This window comes from Microcebus murinus, chromosome 24 (assembly GCF_040939455.1).
Source record: "Microcebus murinus isolate Inina chromosome 24, M.murinus_Inina_mat1.0, whole genome shotgun sequence".
NCBI classification, from domain to species: Eukaryota; Metazoa; Chordata; class Mammalia; order Primates; family Cheirogaleidae; genus Microcebus; species Microcebus murinus.
Window position 1 is genome coordinate 31899996 of NC_134127.1, and position 18267 is coordinate 31918262.

Genomic DNA, 18267 nt, shown 5'->3' on the forward strand with positions numbered 1-18267 from the left:
CCGGGTCCCGCTGGCTCCCAGGGACGGGGGTGATGGGCGGGGCGGGGCGGGGCGGGGCGGGGTGGGGGGCTGTCTCTCTATACACACACACACACACTCACACTCACTCACACTCACACAAGATGCGCCTCCACGGCTGGACTCGCCAAGGTGGAGCCCTCCCAGCCCCCCTCGTCTCCTCGCCCGGCCTCCTTCACCTACCCGCTGCCCACCCCCAGCGCGTCGCTGCCGCTGACTGCGCACGCGCGGGACGCTCGCCCTTTGACCCCAGCCAGGGGCCGCCCTCCCCCACAACCCCTTTCAGCTGTGCCCCCCCCCTCGCCCTGTGGGTGGGCTGCCGCCTATTCCCCCGGGCCAGGGCTGGGGCACAGCCAGTGTATGGGGCGTCTCTCTCTGGGGATGTGTCCCATGGGTGGGGTGGGGTGGCGTGGTTTGGGGGGTGCTGAAGAAATCAGTCCCCTCCATCTCCTACCTCTGGAAAACGCCCAAGCCCGTGGAGAACTGCCGGCACCGCTTCGTGGGGGCCGGGACCCTCCTCCGTGTCCTCCTGTGGCCCAGTCCAAGGGGCCTGGGCCTGGCCGGGGCTGCATTGGACCCCGACCACCCTGGCGTGTGGACTCGCTAAAAATCGGCCATTAGATATTGGATTCCAGCTTCCTGGAGGTCATTTCACTAATGAGTGCACCGGAAAGAGTTTCCTAATCCATCTGTGAGGGTGGCAACTGAAAGAGAATTTGAAAGCTGACAGAATAGGCGAGGGAAGGCATAGGAGATTTCCACACCCAGCAAGGAAGACTTTCCCGAAATGGAAGAAAGAAACGAGCAAACAGAGACACCGGTAGCCCGCCCGGAAAAGAGTCTGCCCCTGAGAGAAAGCACCCTGACCAGGTTCACCCGTGGGTGGGTGGCGAGCTAGCGGCATTCAGAAGAGCGAGGCCCGCAGTCTGTGCGGAAGACACCTGCGCTCGGGTGTGTGTGGCGGCGCGATTCACAAGCAGCTCTAGACGTTAAACCCAGGAGAAGCCAGGGAGTTCCCAACGCCCCAGGTGTCCTCAGCCCACGACTGGCTGCTGTGGGAATGCGAAGCCCGGCTCCTTGTCTCAGAGCGGGGTTCCCAGGAGGATCAGGCTGAAGCTGGGACTTGGCCTCAAAGTGTCCCCTCGCATGGCCACCCCCTTCCCCTTCCTGCTCCTCTACTCCTGGTGCCCCTCCATCCAGGGGCCAGACCTTAAAGAGTCACCGCAAGAGAATCCTGGTCCCAAAGGAGCCTTCTGGGGGACCGGTGCTGAGAGAGGTTGTGGGCATGGCCCGCTGGGGCTCTGCCCGACCCAGGGCTGAGAGATGCCACCTCCCAGCTCTGGGTCCCTGCAGGAAGTGTTGGCAAGCACAGGGCCGGTCCTCCAAAGGCCCAGGTGCAGGGAGCCCAGGCCAAGCAGCCTGTGGAAGAAGCCACTTGCCGTGCCACCCCGGGAACAGGACTGCAGGCCCCGGCCCTTCCCACCTCCTCCTCCTCCTCCTCCTCCTCCCCCCCGCCCCGCCCCCACAGGGCACAGGGCTCAGAGACACCTCAGACTCTTGCTACCCAAAGTGCAAAGGGCATCAGTTGCTCCTCCAACCCCCCCCCCCCCGCCCAGCAGACCACGTTGTCCAGCCAGCCCCCGGGCCTCCCTGGGGTGCCCAGCACAAAAGTGCAGACACCCACCGGACCCTCAGTCTCAGTTTTCGGAGGTTTTTGCCACTCTAAGGACCCGCAGGCCAGCTGGGCCTTCGGGCAGGACAGAGAGCCCCGGAATCCGACGTGGAGAGCTGCGTGTACGTCCCCATCAGGAGGCGGTCCCCACCTCCGCGGCTCTCCCCTTGCGGGGAGCGGCAGCCCAGCCGGCAGCCGCAGGGCCTCAGGGAAGACACCAGGCTGGGCCCCCGCGGCACAGCGGGGGCACGTCCCCCGCACTCACGCGACTTAGGGACGGCTGCTGGAGACTGCTGCGGCCACCCTGCTGCCGGGTTTCTGGAGGGCTTCCTGGAAGCAGCATCCACACCAAGCCCTTGGAAGGCCCAGGCGACGGAGGAGCCGGTCAGGCAGGGGCCGAGGACGGTGAGAGGCCGGGCGGGAAGGAGCGTGTCAGGCAGGGGCAGAGGACGGTGACCGGCCGGGCGGGGAGGAGCCGGTCAGGCGGGGGCCCAGGACAGTGACGGGCCTGGCCGGGGAGGAGTGCGTCAGGCAGGGGCAGAGGAGACGGGCTGGGTAAGGGTTAGGGTTACAGTTAGGGCACAATTCACAATCCCAAAGACGTGGAAGCGACCCGAGTGCCCATCCATCCAGGAGTGCATCAATAAAATGTGGCGCGTGGACACCACGGAGTGCCATTCGGCTGTGAGGAGCAGCGGTGAGAGGGCGCCTCTCGTGTTCTCCTGGCCAGAGCTGGAACCCGTTCCAGTAAACCAAGTATCCCAAGAATGGACACACGAGCACCACGTGAGCGCGCTCACCAGCAAATTGGTACGAACGGATGGACGCCTAAGTGGACGGAGAGGAATCACCTTCATCGGGTGGGTGTCGGGCGGGTGGGGGGAGGGGAGGGGCATACACATCCATTAGGCATGGGGTGGGTGCGCACCGACTGGGGGATGGGCGCACTTGAAGCTCTGACCCGAGGGGGGAGGCTTGGAGAGGGCAAGGCACCCGACCTTAACATTGGTACCCCCACAATACGCTGGAACAACATGAGAGGTATATGAATAAGAACACAGGGGGGGCCGGGCGCGGTGGCTCACGCCTGTAATCCTAGCTCTCTGGGAGGCCGAGGCGGGCGGATTGCTCCAGGTCAGGAGTTCGAAACCAGCCTGAGCAAGAGCGAGACCCCGTCTCTACTAAAAATAGAAAGAAATTAATTGGCCAACTAATATATATAGAAAAACACAGCCGGGCGTGGTGGTGCATGCCTGTAGTCCCAACTACTCGGGAGGCTGAGGCAGCAGGATTGCTTGAGCCCGGAGATTGAGGTTGCTGTGAGCTAGGCTGACGCCATGGCACTCACTCTAGCCTGGGCAGCAAAACGAGACTCTGTCTCAAAAAATAAAAAAAAAAGAACACAGGGGGGAGGGCGGCACGGGCAACACATGTCACCTGAATACTTGTACTCCCATCATCTGCTTGAAAAGAGAGAGAAAAGAAAATGCAATCCTAGAGGTAAGAGACACTTTTTAAAAATAATGAATCCGAAGAGAAAAGTAAAAGGAGGCCTGTGGAGCAGGTCTGGGTGTGACTCCGGATCCCCCAACATCAGGTGCCACCACCAAAGATTCCTGCGTGTAGCCCATAGAACCCCAAAAGCAACGGGACGAGTTCTGGTCACATACTCCCTCAAAATGACATCCTGGCCTTCTTCTGGAACTCCCTCCCCTCTCAGACTCTCAAGGTTTCCTCCAGCGTGTCGGTTCCCACAGAGCAGACCTTTGGTCTGAGACCTGACAGTCCAGATGCCACGCATGCTGCCGCGTGGCGGCGGTGTCGCGGCTTGGGACAAGAGGAGGCCCCACGGTGCGGGCTGGGGCGCCAGGCACCGCGCGGGCGCTGAGGGTGGGGGTGACCCCCACCCCGGGCCGCCGCCGCGCTCCCAGAAAGGGGACAGAACAAGAGGCAAAAAAAAAAAAAAAGCAGCAGCCTGTGGCACCCGGTATTCCCAGGCGGTCTCCCATCCAAGTACTAACCAGGCCCGACCCTGCTTAGCTTCCGAGACCAGACGAGATCGGGGGCGTTCAGGGTGGTGTGGCCCTAGACGGCGGCGGAGGGCGCCCCTGCCCCGCTCGAGAAGCCGAGCCTCTCTGGGCTTCCCCGCCGCCGCCTCCCGCCCCAGGCCCCGCGCCGGGCCGGGCCGGGCCGGTTGAGTTCGCCGGCCGGGTCCCGCTGGCTCCCAGGGACGGGGGTGATGGGCGGGGCGGGGCGGGGCGGGGCGGGGTGGGGGGCTGTCTCTCTATACACACACACACACACTCACACTCACTCACACTCACACAAGATGCGCCTCCACGGCTGGACTCGCCAAGGTGGAGCCCTCCCAGCCCCCCTCGTCTCCTCGCCCGGCCTCCTTCACCTACCCGCTGCCCACCCCCAGCGCGTCGCTGCCGCTGACTGCGCACGCGCGGGACGCTCGCCCTTTGACCCCAGCCAGGGGCCGCCCTCCCCCACAACCCCTTTCAGCTGTGCCCCCCCCCTCGCCCTGTGGGTGGGCTGCCGCCTATTCCCCCGGGCCAGGGCTGGGGCACAGCCAGTGTATGGGGCGTCTCTCTCTGGGGATGTGTCCCATGGGTGGGGTGGGGTGGCGTGGTTTGGGGGGTGCTGAAGAAATCAGTCCCCTCCATCTCCTACCTCTGGAAAACGCCCAAGCCCGTGGAGAACTGCCGGCACCGCTTCGTGGGGGCCGGGACCCTCCTCCGTGTCCTCCTGTGGCCCAGTCCAAGGGGCCTGGGCCTGGCCGGGGCTGCATTGGACCCCGACCACCCTGGCGTGTGGACTCGCTAAAAATCGGCCATTAGATATTGGATTCCAGCTTCCTGGAGGTCATTTCACTAATGAGTGCACCGGAAAGAGTTTCCTAATCCATCTGTGAGGGTGGCAACTGAAAGAGAATTTGAAAGCTGACAGAATAGGCGAGGGAAGGCATAGGAGATTTCCACACCCAGCAAGGAAGACTTTCCCGAAATGGAAGAAAGAAACGAGCAAACAGAGACACCGGTAGCCCGCCCGGAAAAGAGTCTGCCCCTGAGAGAAAGCACCCTGACCAGGTTCACCCGTGGGTGGGTGGCGAGCTAGCGGCATTCAGAAGAGCGAGGCCCGCAGTCTGTGCGGAAGACACCTGCGCTCGGGTGTGTGTGGCGGCGCGATTCACAAGCAGCTCTAGACGTTAAACCCAGGAGAAGCCAGGGAGTTCCCAACGCCCCAGGTGTCCTCAGCCCACGACTGGCTGCTGTGGGAATGCGAAGCCCGGCTCCTTGTCTCAGAGCGGGGTTCCCAGGAGGATCAGGCTGAAGCTGGGACTTGGCCTCAAAGTGTCCCCTCGCATGGCCACCCCCTTCCCCTTCCTGCTCCTCTACTCCTGGTGCCCCTCCATCCAGGGGCCAGACCTTAAAGAGTCACCGCAAGAGAATCCTGGTCCCAAAGGAGCCTTCTGGGGGACCGGTGCTGAGAGAGGTTGTGGGCATGGCCCGCTGGGGCTCTGCCCGACCCAGGGCTGAGAGATGCCACCTCCCAGCTCTGGGTCCCTGCAGGAAGTGTTGGCAAGCACAGGGCCGGTCCTCCAAAGGCCCAGGTGCAGGGAGCCCAGGCCAAGCAGCCTGTGGAAGAAGCCACTTGCCGTGCCACCCCGGGAACAGGACTGCAGGCCCCGGCCCTTCCCACCTCCTCCTCCTCCTCCTCCTCCTCCCCCCCGCCCCGCCCCCACAGGGCACAGGGCTCAGAGACACCTCAGACTCTTGCTACCCAAAGTGCAAAGGGCATCAGTTGCTCCTCCAACCCCCCCCCCCGCCCAGCAGACCACGTTGTCCAGCCAGCCCCCGGGCCTCCCTGGGGTGCCCAGCACAAAAGTGCAGACACCCACCGGACCCTCAGTCTCAGTTTTCGGAGGTTTTTGCCACTCTAAGGACCCGCAGGCCAGCTGGGCCTTCGGGCAGGACAGAGAGCCCCGGAATCCGACGTGGAGAGCTGCGTGTACGTCCCCATCAGGAGGCGGTCCCCACCTCCGCGGCTCTCCCCTTGCGGGGAGCGGCAGCCCAGCCGGCAGCCGCAGGGCCTCAGGGAAGACACCAGGCTGGGCCCCCGCGGCACAGCGGGGGCACGTCCCCCGCACTCACGCGACTTAGGGACGGCTGCTGGAGACTGCTGCGGCCACCCTGCTGCCGGGTTTCTGGAGGGCTTCCTGGAAGCAGCATCCACACCAAGCCCTTGGAAGGCCCAGGCGACGGAGGAGCCGGTCAGGCAGGGGCCGAGGACGGTGAGAGGCCGGGCGGGAAGGAGCGTGTCAGGCAGGGGCAGAGGACGGTGACCGGCCGGGTGGGGAGGAGCCGGTCAGGCGGGGGCCCAGGACAGTGACGGGCCTGGCCGGGGAGGAGTGCGTCAGGCAGGGGCAGAGGAGACGGGCTGGGTAAGGGTTAGGGTTACAGTTAGGGCACAATTCACAATCCCAAAGACGTGGAAGCGACCCGAGTGCCCATCCATCCAGGAGTGCATCAATAAAATGTGGCGCGTGGACACCACGGAGTGCCATTCGGCTGTGAGGAGCAGCGGTGAGAGGGCGCCTCTCGTGTTCTCCTGGCCAGAGCTGGAACCCGTTCCAGTAAACCAAGTATCCCAAGAATGGACACACGAGCACCACGTGAGCGCGCTCACCAGCAAATTGGTACGAACGGATGGACGCCTAAGTGGACGGAGAGGAATCACCTTCATCGGGTGGGTGTCGGGCGGGTGGGGGGAGGGGAGGGGCATACACATCCATTAGGCATGGGGTGGGTGCGCACCGACTGGGGGATGGGCGCACTTGAAGCTCTGACCCGAGGGGGGAGGCTTGGAGAGGGCAAGGCACCCGACCTTAACATTGGTACCCCCACAATACGCTGGAACAACATGAGAGGTATATGAATAAGAACACAGGGGGGGCCGGGCGCGGTGGCTCACGCCTGTAATCCTAGCTCTCTGGGAGGCCGAGGCGGGCGGATTGCTCCAGGTCAGGAGTTCGAAACCAGCCTGAGCAAGAGCGAGACCCCGTCTCTACTAAAAATAGAAAGAAATTAATTGGCCAACTAATATATATAGAAAAACACAGCCGGGCGTGGTGGTGCATGCCTGTAGTCCCAACTACTCGGGAGGCTGAGGCAGCAGGATTGCTTGAGCCCGGAGATTGAGGTTGCTGTGAGCTAGGCTGACGCCATGGCACTCACTCTAGCCTGGGCAGCAAAACGAGACTCTGTCTCAAAAAATAAAAAAAAAAGAACACAGGGGGGAGGGCGGCACGGGCAACACATGTCACCTGAATACTTGTACTCCCATCATCTGCTTGAAAAGAGAGAGAAAAGAAAATGCAATCCTAGAGGTAAGAGACACTTTTTAAAAATAATGAATCCGAAGAGAAAAGTAAAAGGAGGCCTGTGGAGCAGGTCTGGGTGTGACTCCGGATCCCCCAACATCAGGTGCCACCACCAAAGATTCCTGCGTGTAGCCCATAGAACCCCAAAAGCAACGGGACGAGTTCTGGTCACATACTCCCTCAAAATGACATCCTGGCCTTCTTCTGGAACTCCCTCCCCTCTCAGACTCTCAAGGTTTCCTCCAGCGTGTCGGTTCCCACAGAGCAGACCTTTGGTCTGAGACCTGACAGTCCAGATGCCACGCATGCTGCCGCGTGGCGGCGGTGTCGCGGCTTGGGACAAGAGGAGGCCCCACGGTGCGGGCTGGGGCGCCAGGCACCGCGCGGGCGCTGAGGGTGGGGGTGACCCCCACCCCGGGCCGCCGCCGCGCTCCCAGAAAGGGGACAGAACAAGAGGCAAAAAAAAAAAAAAGCAGCAGCCTGTGGCACCCGGTATTCCCAGGCGGTCTCCCATCCAAGTACTAACCAGGCCCGACCCTGCTTAGCTTCCGAGACCAGACGAGATCGGGGGCGTTCAGGGTGATGTGGCCCTAGACGGCGGCGGAGGGCGCCCCTGCCCCGCTCGAGAAGCCGAGCCTCTCTGGGCTTCCCCGCCGCCGCCTCCCGCCCCAGGCCCCGCGCCGGGCCGGGCCGGGCCGGTTGAGTTCGCCGGCCGGGTCCCGCTGGCTCCCAGGGACGGGGGTGATGGGCGGGGCGGGGCGGGGCGGGGCGGGGTGGGGGGCTGTCTCTCTATACACACACACACACACTCACACTCACTCACACTCACACAAGATGCGCCTCCACGGCTGGACTCGCCAAGGTGGAGCCCTCCCAGCCCCCCTCGTCTCCTCGCCCGGCCTCCTTCACCTACCCGCTGCCCACCCCCAGCGCGTCGCTGCCGCTGACTGCGCACGCGCGGGACGCTCGCCCTTTGACCCCAGCCAGGGGCCGCCCTCCCCCACAACCCCTTTCAGCTGTGCCCCCCCCCTCGCCCTGTGGGTGGGCTGCCGCCTATTCCCCCGGGCCAGGGCTGGGGCACAGCCAGTGTATGGGGCGTCTCTCTCTGGGGATGTGTCCCATGGGTGGGGTGGGGTGGCGTGGTTTGGGGGGTGCTGAAGAAATCAGTCCCCTCCATCTCCTACCTCTGGAAAACGCCCAAGCCCGTGGAGAACTGCCGGCACCGCTTCGTGGGGGCCGGGACCCTCCTCCGTGTCCTCCTGTGGCCCAGTCCAAGGGGCCTGGGCCTGGCCGGGGCTGCATTGGACCCCGACCACCCTGGCGTGTGGACTCGCTAAAAATCGGCCATTAGATATTGGATTCCAGCTTCCTGGAGGTCATTTCACTAATGAGTGCACCGGAAAGAGTTTCCTAATCCATCTGTGAGGGTGGCAACTGAAAGAGAATTTGAAAGCTGACAGAATAGGCGAGGGAAGGCATAGGAGATTTCCACACCCAGCAAGGAAGACTTTCCCGAAATGGAAGAAAGAAACGAGCAAACAGAGACACCGGTAGCCCGCCCGGAAAAGAGTCTGCCCCTGAGAGAAAGCACCCTGACCAGGTTCACCCGTGGGTGGGTGGCGAGCTAGCGGCATTCAGAAGAGCGAGGCCCGCAGTCTGTGCGGAAGACACCTGCGCTCGGGTGTGTGTGGCGGCGCGATTCACAAGCAGCTCTAGACGTTAAACCCAGGAGAAGCCAGGGAGTTCCCAACGCCCCAGGTGTCCTCAGCCCACGACTGGCTGCTGTGGGAATGCGAAGCCCGGCTCCTTGTCTCAGAGCGGGGTTCCCAGGAGGATCAGGCTGAAGCTGGGACTTGGCCTCAAAGTGTCCCCTCGCATGGCCACCCCCTTCCCCTTCCTGCTCCTCTACTCCTGGTGCCCCTCCATCCAGGGGCCAGACCTTAAAGAGTCACCGCAAGAGAATCCTGGTCCCAAAGGAGCCTTCTGGGGGACCGGTGCTGAGAGAGGTTGTGGGCATGGCCCGCTGGGGCTCTGCCCGACCCAGGGCTGAGAGATGCCACCTCCCAGCTCTGGGTCCCTGCAGGAAGTGTTGGCAAGCACAGGGCCGGTCCTCCAAAGGCCCAGGTGCAGGGAGCCCAGGCCAAGCAGCCTGTGGAAGAAGCCACTTGCCGTGCCACCCCGGGAACAGGACTGCAGGCCCCGGCCCTTCCCACCTCCTCCTCCTCCTCCTCCTCCTCCCCCCCGCCCCGCCCCCACAGGGCACAGGGCTCAGAGACACCTCAGACTCTTGCTACCCAAAGTGCAAAGGGCATCAGTTGCTCCTCCAACCCCCCCCCCCCCCGCCCAGCAGACCACGTTGTCCAGCCAGCCCCCGGGCCTCCCTGGGGTGCCCAGCACAAAAGTGCAGACACCCACCGGACCCTCAGTCTCAGTTTTCGGAGGTTTTTGCCACTCTAAGGACCCGCAGGCCAGCTGGGCCTTCGGGCAGGACAGAGAGCCCCGGAATCCGACGTGGAGAGCTGCGTGTACGTCCCCATCAGGAGGCGGTCCCCACCTCCGCGGCTCTCCCCTTGCGGGGAGCGGCAGCCCAGCCGGCAGCCGCAGGGCCTCAGGGAAGACACCAGGCTGGGCCCCCGCGGCACAGCGGGGGCACGTCCCCCGCACTCACGCGACTTAGGGACGGCTGCTGGAGACTGCTGCGGCCACCCTGCTGCCGGGTTTCTGGAGGGCTTCCTGGAAGCAGCATCCACACCAAGCCCTTGGAAGGCCCAGGCGACGGAGGAGCCGGTCAGGCAGGGGCCGAGGACGGTGAGAGGCCGGGCGGGAAGGAGCGTGTCAGGCAGGGGCAGAGGACGGTGACCGGCCGGGTGGGGAGGAGCCGGTCAGGCGGGGGCCCAGGACAGTGACGGGCCTGGCCGGGGAGGAGTGCGTCAGGCAGGGGCAGAGGAGACGGGCTGGGTAAGGGTTAGGGTTACAGTTAGGGCACAATTCACAATCCCAAAGACGTGGAAGCGACCCGAGTGCCCATCCATCCAGGAGTGCATCAATAAAATGTGGCGCGTGGACACCACGGAGTGCCATTCGGCTGTGAGGAGCAGCGGTGAGAGGGCGCCTCTCGTGTTCTCCTGGCCAGAGCTGGAACCCGTTCCAGTAAACCAAGTATCCCAAGAATGGACACACGAGCACCACGTGAGCGCGCTCACCAGCAAATTGGTACGAACGGATGGACGCCTAAGTGGACGGAGAGGAATCACCTTCATCGGGTGGGTGTCGGGCGGGTGGGGGGAGGGGAGGGGCATACACATCCATTAGGCATGGGGTGGGTGCGCACCGACTGGGGGATGGGCGCACTTGAAGCTCTGACCCGAGGGGGGAGGCTTGGAGAGGGCAAGGCACCCGACCTTAACATTGGTACCCCCACAATACGCTGGAACAACATGAGAGGTATATGAATAAGAACACAGGGGGGGCCGGGCGCGGTGGCTCACGCCTGTAATCCTAGCTCTCTGGGAGGCCGAGGCGGGCGGATTGCTCCAGGTCAGGAGTTCGAAACCAGCCTGAGCAAGAGCGAGACCCCGTCTCTACTAAAAATAGAAAGAAATTAATTGGCCAACTAATATATATAGAAAAACACAGCCGGGCGTGGTGGTGCATGCCTGTAGTCCCAACTACTCGGGAGGCTGAGGCAGCAGGATTGCTTGAGCCCGGAGATTGAGGTTGCTGTGAGCTAGGCTGACGCCATGGCACTCACTCTAGCCTGGGCAGCAAAACGAGACTCTGTCTCAAAAAATAAAAAAAAAAGAACACAGGGGGGAGGGCGGCACGGGCAACACATGTCACCTGAATACTTGTACTCCCATCATCTGCTTGAAAAGAGAGAGAAAAGAAAATGCAATCCTAGAGGTAAGAGACACTTTTTAAAAATAATGAATCCGAAGAGAAAAGTAAAAGGAGGCCTGTGGAGCAGGTCTGGGTGTGACTCCGGATCCCCCAACATCAGGTGCCACCACCAAAGATTCCTGCGTGTAGCCCATAGAACCCCAAAAGCAACGGGACGAGTTCTGGTCACATACTCCCTCAAAATGACATCCTGGCCTTCTTCTGGAACTCCCTCCCCTCTCAGACTCTCAAGGTTTCCTCCAGCGTGTCGGTTCCCACAGAGCAGACCTTTGGTCTGAGACCTGACAGTCCAGATGCCACGCATGCTGCCGCGTGGCGGCGGTGTCGCGGCTTGGGACAAGAGGAGGCCCCACGGTGCGGGCTGGGGCGCCAGGCACCGCGCGGGCGCTGAGGGTGGGGGTGACCCCCACCCCGGGCCGCCGCCGCGCTCCCAGAAAGGGGACAGAACAAGAGGCAAAAAAAAAAAAAAGCAGCAGCCTGTGGCACCCGGTATTCCCAGGCGGTCTCCCATCCAAGTACTAACCAGGCCCGACCCTGCTTAGCTTCCGAGACCAGACGAGATCGGGGGCGTTCAGGGTGATGTGGCCCTAGACGGCGGCGGAGGGCGCCCCTGCCCCGCTCGAGAAGCCGAGCCTCTCTGGGCTTCCCCGCCGCCGCCTCCCGCCCCAGGCCCCGCGCCGGGCCGGGCCGGGCCGGTTGAGTTCGCCGGCCGGGTCCCGCTGGCTCCCAGGGACGGGGGTGATGGGCGGGGCGGGGCGGGGCGGGGCGGGGTGGGGGGCTGTCTCTCTATACACACACACACACACTCACACTCACTCACACTCACACAAGATGCGCCTCCACGGCTGGACTCGCCAAGGTGGAGCCCTCCCAGCCCCCCTCGTCTCCTCGCCCGGCCTCCTTCACCTACCCGCTGCCCACCCCCAGCGCGTCGCTGCCGCTGACTGCGCACGCGCGGGACGCTCGCCCTTTGACCCCAGCCAGGGGCCGCCCTCCCCCACAACCCCTTTCAGCTGTGCCCCCCCCCTCGCCCTGTGGGTGGGCTGCCGCCTATTCCCCCGGGCCAGGGCTGGGGCACAGCCAGTGTATGGGGCGTCTCTCTCTGGGGATGTGTCCCATGGGTGGGGTGGGGTGGCGTGGTTTGGGGGGTGCTGAAGAAATCAGTCCCCTCCATCTCCTACCTCTGGAAAACGCCCAAGCCCGTGGAGAACTGCCGGCACCGCTTCGTGGGGGCCGGGACCCTCCTCCGTGTCCTCCTGTGGCCCAGTCCAAGGGGCCTGGGCCTGGCCGGGGCTGCATTGGACCCCGACCACCCTGGCGTGTGGACTCGCTAAAAATCGGCCATTAGATATTGGATTCCAGCTTCCTGGAGGTCATTTCACTAATGAGTGCACCGGAAAGAGTTTCCTAATCCATCTGTGAGGGTGGCAACTGAAAGAGAATTTGAAAGCTGACAGAATAGGCGAGGGAAGGCATAGGAGATTTCCACACCCAGCAAGGAAGACTTTCCCGAAATGGAAGAAAGAAACGAGCAAACAGAGACACCGGTAGCCCGCCCGGAAAAGAGTCTGCCCCTGAGAGAAAGCACCCTGACCAGGTTCACCCGTGGGTGGGTGGCGAGCTAGCGGCATTCAGAAGAGCGAGGCCCGCAGTCTGTGCGGAAGACACCTGCGCTCGGGTGTGTGTGGCGGCGCGATTCACAAGCAGCTCTAGACGTTAAACCCAGGAGAAGCCAGGGAGTTCCCAACGCCCCAGGTGTCCTCAGCCCACGACTGGCTGCTGTGGGAATGCGAAGCCCGGCTCCTTGTCTCAGAGCGGGGTTCCCAGGAGGATCAGGCTGAAGCTGGGACTTGGCCTCAAAGTGTCCCCTCGCATGGCCACCCCCTTCCCCTTCCTGCTCCTCTACTCCTGGTGCCCCTCCATCCAGGGGCCAGACCTTAAAGAGTCACCGCAAGAGAATCCTGGTCCCAAAGGAGCCTTCTGGGGGACCGGTGCTGAGAGAGGTTGTGGGCATGGCCCGCTGGGGCTCTGCCCGACCCAGGGCTGAGAGATGCCACCTCCCAGCTCTGGGTCCCTGCAGGAAGTGTTGGCAAGCACAGGGCCGGTCCTCCAAAGGCCCAGGTGCAGGGAGCCCAGGCCAAGCAGCCTGTGGAAGAAGCCACTTGCCGTGCCACCCCGGGAACAGGACTGCAGGCCCCGGCCCTTCCCACCTCCTCCTCCTCCCCCCCGCCCCGCCCCCACAGGGCACAGGGCTCAGAGACACCTCAGACTCTTGCTACCCAAAGTGCAAAGGGCATCAGTTGCTCCTCCAACCCCCCCCCCCCCCCGCCCAGCAGACCACGTTGTCCAGCCAGCCCCCGGGCCTCCCTGGGGTGCCCAGCACAAAAGTGCAGACACCCACCGGACCCTCAGTCTCAGTTTTCGGAGGTTTTTGCCACTCTAAGGACCCGCAGGCCAGCTGGGCCTTCGGGCAGGACAGAGAGCCCCGGAATCCGACGTGGAGAGCTGCGTGTACGTCCCCATCAGGAGGCGGTCCCCACCTCCGCGGCTCTCCCCTTGCGGGGAGCGGCAGCCCAGCCGGCAGCCGCAGGGCCTCAGGGAAGACACCAGGCTGGGCCCCCGCGGCACAGCGGGGGCACGTCCCCCGCACTCACGCGACTTAGGGACGGCTGCTGGAGACTGCTGCGGCCACCCTGCTGCCGGGTTTCTGGAGGGCTTCCTGGAAGCAGCATCCACACCAAGCCCTTGGAAGGCCCAGGCGACGGAGGAGCCGGTCAGGCAGGGGCCGAGGACGGTGAGAGGCCGGGCGGGAAGGAGCGTGTCAGGCAGGGGCAGAGGACGGTGACCGGCCGGGCGGGGAGGAGCCGGTCAGGCGGGGGCCCAGGACAGTGACGGGCCTGGCCGGGGAGGAGTGCGTCAGGCAGGGGCAGAGGAGACGGGCTGGGTAAGGGTTAGGGTTACAGTTAGGGCACAATTCACAATCCCAAAGACGTGGAAGCGACCCGAGTGCCCATCCATCCAGGAGTGCATCAATAAAATGTGGCGCGTGGACACCACGGAGTGCCATTCGGCTGTGAGGAGCAGCGGTGAGAGGGCGCCTCTCGTGTTCTCCTGGCCAGAGCTGGAACCCGTTCCAGTAAACCAAGTATCCCAAGAATGGACACACGAGCACCACGTGAGCGCGCTCACCAGCAAATTGGTACGAACGGATGGACGCCTAAGTGGACGGAGAGGAATCACCTTCATCGGGTGGGTGTCGGGCGGGTGGGGGGAGGGGAGGGGCATACACATCCATTAGGCATGGGGTGGGTGCGCACCGACTGGGGGATGGGCGCACTTGAAGCTCTGACCCGAGGGGGGAGGCTTGGAGAGGGCAAGGCACCCGACCTTAACATTGGTACCCCCACAATACGCTGGAACAACATGAGAGGTATATGAATAAGAACACAGGGGGGGCCGGGCGCGGTGGCTCACGCCTGTAATCCTAGCTCTCTGGGAGGCCGAGGCGGGCGGATTGCTCCAGGTCAGGAGTTCGAAACCAGCCTGAGCAAGAGCGAGACCCCGTCTCTACTAAAAATAGAAAGAAATTAATTGGCCAACTAATATATATAGAAAAACACAGCCGGGCGTGGTGGTGCATGCCTGTAGTCCCAACTACTCGGGAGGCTGAGGCAGCAGGATTGCTTGAGCCCGGAGATTGAGGTTGCTGTGAGCTAGGCTGACGCCATGGCACTCACTCTAGCCTGGGCAGCAAAACGAGACTCTGTCTCAAAAAATAAAAAAAAAAGAACACAGGGGGGAGGGCGGCACGGGCAACACATGTCACCTGAATACTTGTACTCCCATCATCTGCTTGAAAAGAGAGAGAAAAGAAAATGCAATCCTAGAGGTAAGAGACACTTTTTAAAAATAATGAATCCGAAGAGAAAAGTAAAAGGAGGCCTGTGGAGCAGGTCTGGGTGTGACTCCGGATCCCCCAACATCAGGTGCCACCACCAAAGATTCCTGCGTGTAGCCCATAGAACCCCAAAAGCAACGGGACGAGTTCTGGTCACATACTCCCTCAAAATGACATCCTGGCCTTCTTCTGGAACTCCCTCCCCTCTCAGACTCTCAAGGTTTCCTCCAGCGTGTCGGTTCCCACAGAGCAGACCTTTGGTCTGAGACCTGACAGTCCAGATGCCACGCATGCTGCCGCGTGGCGGCGGTGTCGCGGCTTGGGACAAGAGGAGGCCCCACGGTGCGGGCTGGGGCGCCAGGCACCGCGCGGGCGCTGAGGGTGGGGGTGACCCCCACCCCGGGCCGCCGCCGCGCTCCCAGAAAGGGGACAGAACAAGAGGCAAAAAAAAAAAAAAGCAGCAGCCTGTGGCACCCGGTATTCCCAGGCGGTCTCCCATCCAAGTACTAACCAGGCCCGACCCTGCTTAGCTTCCGAGACCAGACGAGATCGGGGGCGTTCAGGGTGATGTGGCCCTAGACGGCGGCGGAGGGCGCCCCTGCCCCGCTCGAGAAGCCGAGCCTCTCTGGGCTTCCCCGCCGCCGCCTCCCGCCCCAGGCCCCGCGCCGGGCCGGGCCGGGCCGGTTGAGTTCGCCGGCCGGGTCCCGCTGGCTCCCAGGGACGGGGGTGATGGGCGGGGCGGGGCGGGGCGGGGCGGGGTGGGGGGCTGTCTCTCTATACACACACACACACACTCACACTCACTCACACTCACACAAGATGCGCCTCCACGGCTGGACTCGCCAAGGTGGAGCCCTCCCAGCCCCCCTCGTCTCCTCGCCCGGCCTCCTTCACCTACCCGCTGCCCACCCCCAGCGCGTCGCTGCCGCTGACTGCGCACGCGCGGGACGCTCGCCCTTTGACCCCAGCCAGGGGCCGCCCTCCCCCACAACCCCTTTCAGCTGTGCCCCCCCCCTCGCCCTGTGGGTGGGCTGCCGCCTATTCCCCCGGGCCAGGGCTGGGGCACAGCCAGTGTATGGGGCGTCTCTCTCTGGGGATGTGTCCCATGGGTGGGGTGGGGTGGCGTGGTTTGGGGGGTGCTGAAGAAATCAGTCCCCTCCATCTCCTACCTCTGGAAAACGCCCAAGCCCGTGGAGAACTGCCGGCACCGCTTCGTGGGGGCCGGGACCCTCCTCCGTGTCCTCCTGTGGCCCAGTCCAAGGGGCCTGGGCCTGGCCGGGGCTGCATTGGACCCCGACCACCCTGGCGTGTGGACTCGCTAAAAATCGGCCATTAGATATTGGATTCCAGCTTCCTGGAGGTCATTTCACTAATGAGTGCACCGGAAAGAGTTTCCTAATCCATCTGTGAGGGTGGCAACTGAAAGAGAATTTGAAAGCTGACAGAATAGGCGAGGGAAGGCATAGGAGATTTCCACACCCAGCAAGGAAGACTTTCCCGAAATGGAAGAAAGAAACGAGCAAACAGAGACACCGGTAGCCCGCCCGGAAAAGAGTCTGCCCCTGAGAGAAAGCACCCTGACCAGGTTCACCCGTGGGTGGGTGGCGAGCTAGCGGCATTCAGAAGAGCGAGGCCCGCAGTCTGTGCGGAAGACACCTGCGCTCGGGTGTGTGTGGCGGCGCGATTCACAAGCAGCTCTAGACGTTAAACCCAGGAGAAGCCAGGGAGTTCCCAACGCCCCAGGTGTCCTCAGCCCACGACTGGCTGCTGTGGGAATGCGAAGCCCGGCTCCTTGTCTCAGAGCGGGGTTCCCAGGAGGATCAGGCTGAAGCTGGGACTTGGCCTCAAAGTGTCCCCTCGCATGGCCACCCCCTTCCCCTTCCTGCTCCTCTACTCCTGGTGCCCCTCCATCCAGGGGCCAGACCTTAAAGAGTCACCGCAAGAGAATCCTGGTCCCAAAGGAGCCTTCTGGGGGACCGGTGCTGAGAGAGGTTGTGGGCATGGCCCGCTGGGGCTCTGCCCGACCCAGGGCTGAGAGATGCCACCTCCCAGCTCTGGGTCCCTGCAGGAAGTGTTGGCAAGCACAGGGCCGGTCCTCCAAAGGCCCAGGTGCAGGGAGCCCAGGCCAAGCAGCCTGTGGAAGAAGCCACTTGCCGTGCCACCCCGGGAACAGGACTGCAGGCCCCGGCCCTTCCCACCTCCTCCTCCTCCCCCCCGCCCCGCCCCCACAGGGCACAGGGCTCAGAGACACCTCAGACTCTTGCTACCCAAAGTGCAAAGGGCATCAGTTGCTCCTCCAACCCCCCCCCCCCCCCGCCCAGCAGACCACGTTGTCCAGCCAGCCCCCGGGCCTCCCTGGGGTGCCCAGCACAAAAGTGCAGACACCCACCGGACCCTCAGTCTCAGTTTTCGGAGGTTTTTGCCACTCTAAGGACCCGCAGGCCAGCTGGGCCTTCGGGCAGGACAGAGAGCCCCGGAATCCGACGTGGAGAGCTGCGTGTACGTCCCCATCAGGAGGCGGTCCCCACCTCCGCGGCTCTCCCCTTGCGGGGAGCGGCAGCCCAGCCGGCAGCCGCAGGGCCTCAGGGAAGACACCAGGCTGGGCCCCCGCGGCACAGCGGGGGCACGTCCCCCGCACTCACGCGACTTAGGGACGGCTGCTGGAGACTGCTGCGGCCACCCTGCTGCCGGGTTTCTGGAGGGCTTCCTGGAAGCAGCATCCACACCAAGCCCTTGGAAGGCCCAGGCGACGGAGGAGCCGGTCAGGCAGGGGCCGAGGACGGTGAGAGGCCGGGCGGGAAGGAGCGTGTCAGGCAGGGGCAGAGGACGGTGACCGGCCGGGCGGGGAGGAGCCGGTCAGGCGGGGGCCCAGGACAGTGACGGGCCTGGCCGGGGAGGAGTGCGTCAGGCAGGGGCAGAGGAGACGGGCTGGGTAAGGGTTAGGGTTACAGTTAGGGCACAATTCACAATCCCAAAGACGTGGAAGCGACCCGAGTGCCCATCCATCCAGGAGTGCATCAATAAAATGTGGCGCGTGGACACCACGGAGTGCCATTCGGCTGTGAGGAGCAGCGGTGAGAGGGCGCCTCTCGTGTTCTCCTGGCCAGAGCTGGAACCCGTTCCAGTAAACCAAGTATCCCAAGAATGGACACACGAGCACCACGTGAGCGCGCTCACCAGCAAATTGGTACGAACGGATGGACGCCTAAGTGGACGGAGAGGAATCACCTTCATCGGGTGGGTGTCGGGCGGGTGGGGGGAGGGGAGGGGCATACACATCCATTAGGCATGGGGTGGGTGCGCACCGACTGGGGGATGGGCGCACTTGAAGCTCTGACCCGAGGGGGGAGGCTTGGAGAGGGCAAGGCACCCGACCTTAACATTGGTACC

General features: G+C 63.5%; 1 non-coding gene and 3 pseudogenes across 1 annotated transcript; all 4 read right to left on the minus strand.

Moving 5' to 3' along the window:
- Positions 1-3662: 3662 nt before the first annotated feature.
- Positions 3663-3781, minus strand: LOC142864180 (5S ribosomal RNA). The gene has a single exon (XR_012914765.1). It is a non-coding gene; the product is annotated as a 5S ribosomal RNA (ribosomal RNA).
- Positions 3782-7556: 3775 nt separating this feature from the next.
- Positions 7557-7675, minus strand: LOC142864209 (uncharacterized; annotated as a pseudogene).
- A 3778-nt stretch (positions 7676-11453) lies between these two features.
- On the minus strand, positions 11454-11572 carry LOC142864210 (uncharacterized; annotated as a pseudogene).
- Positions 11573-15339: 3767 nt separating this feature from the next.
- LOC142864211 (uncharacterized) lies at positions 15340-15458 on the minus strand (annotated as a pseudogene).
- Positions 15459-18267: the final 2809 nt, after the last annotated feature.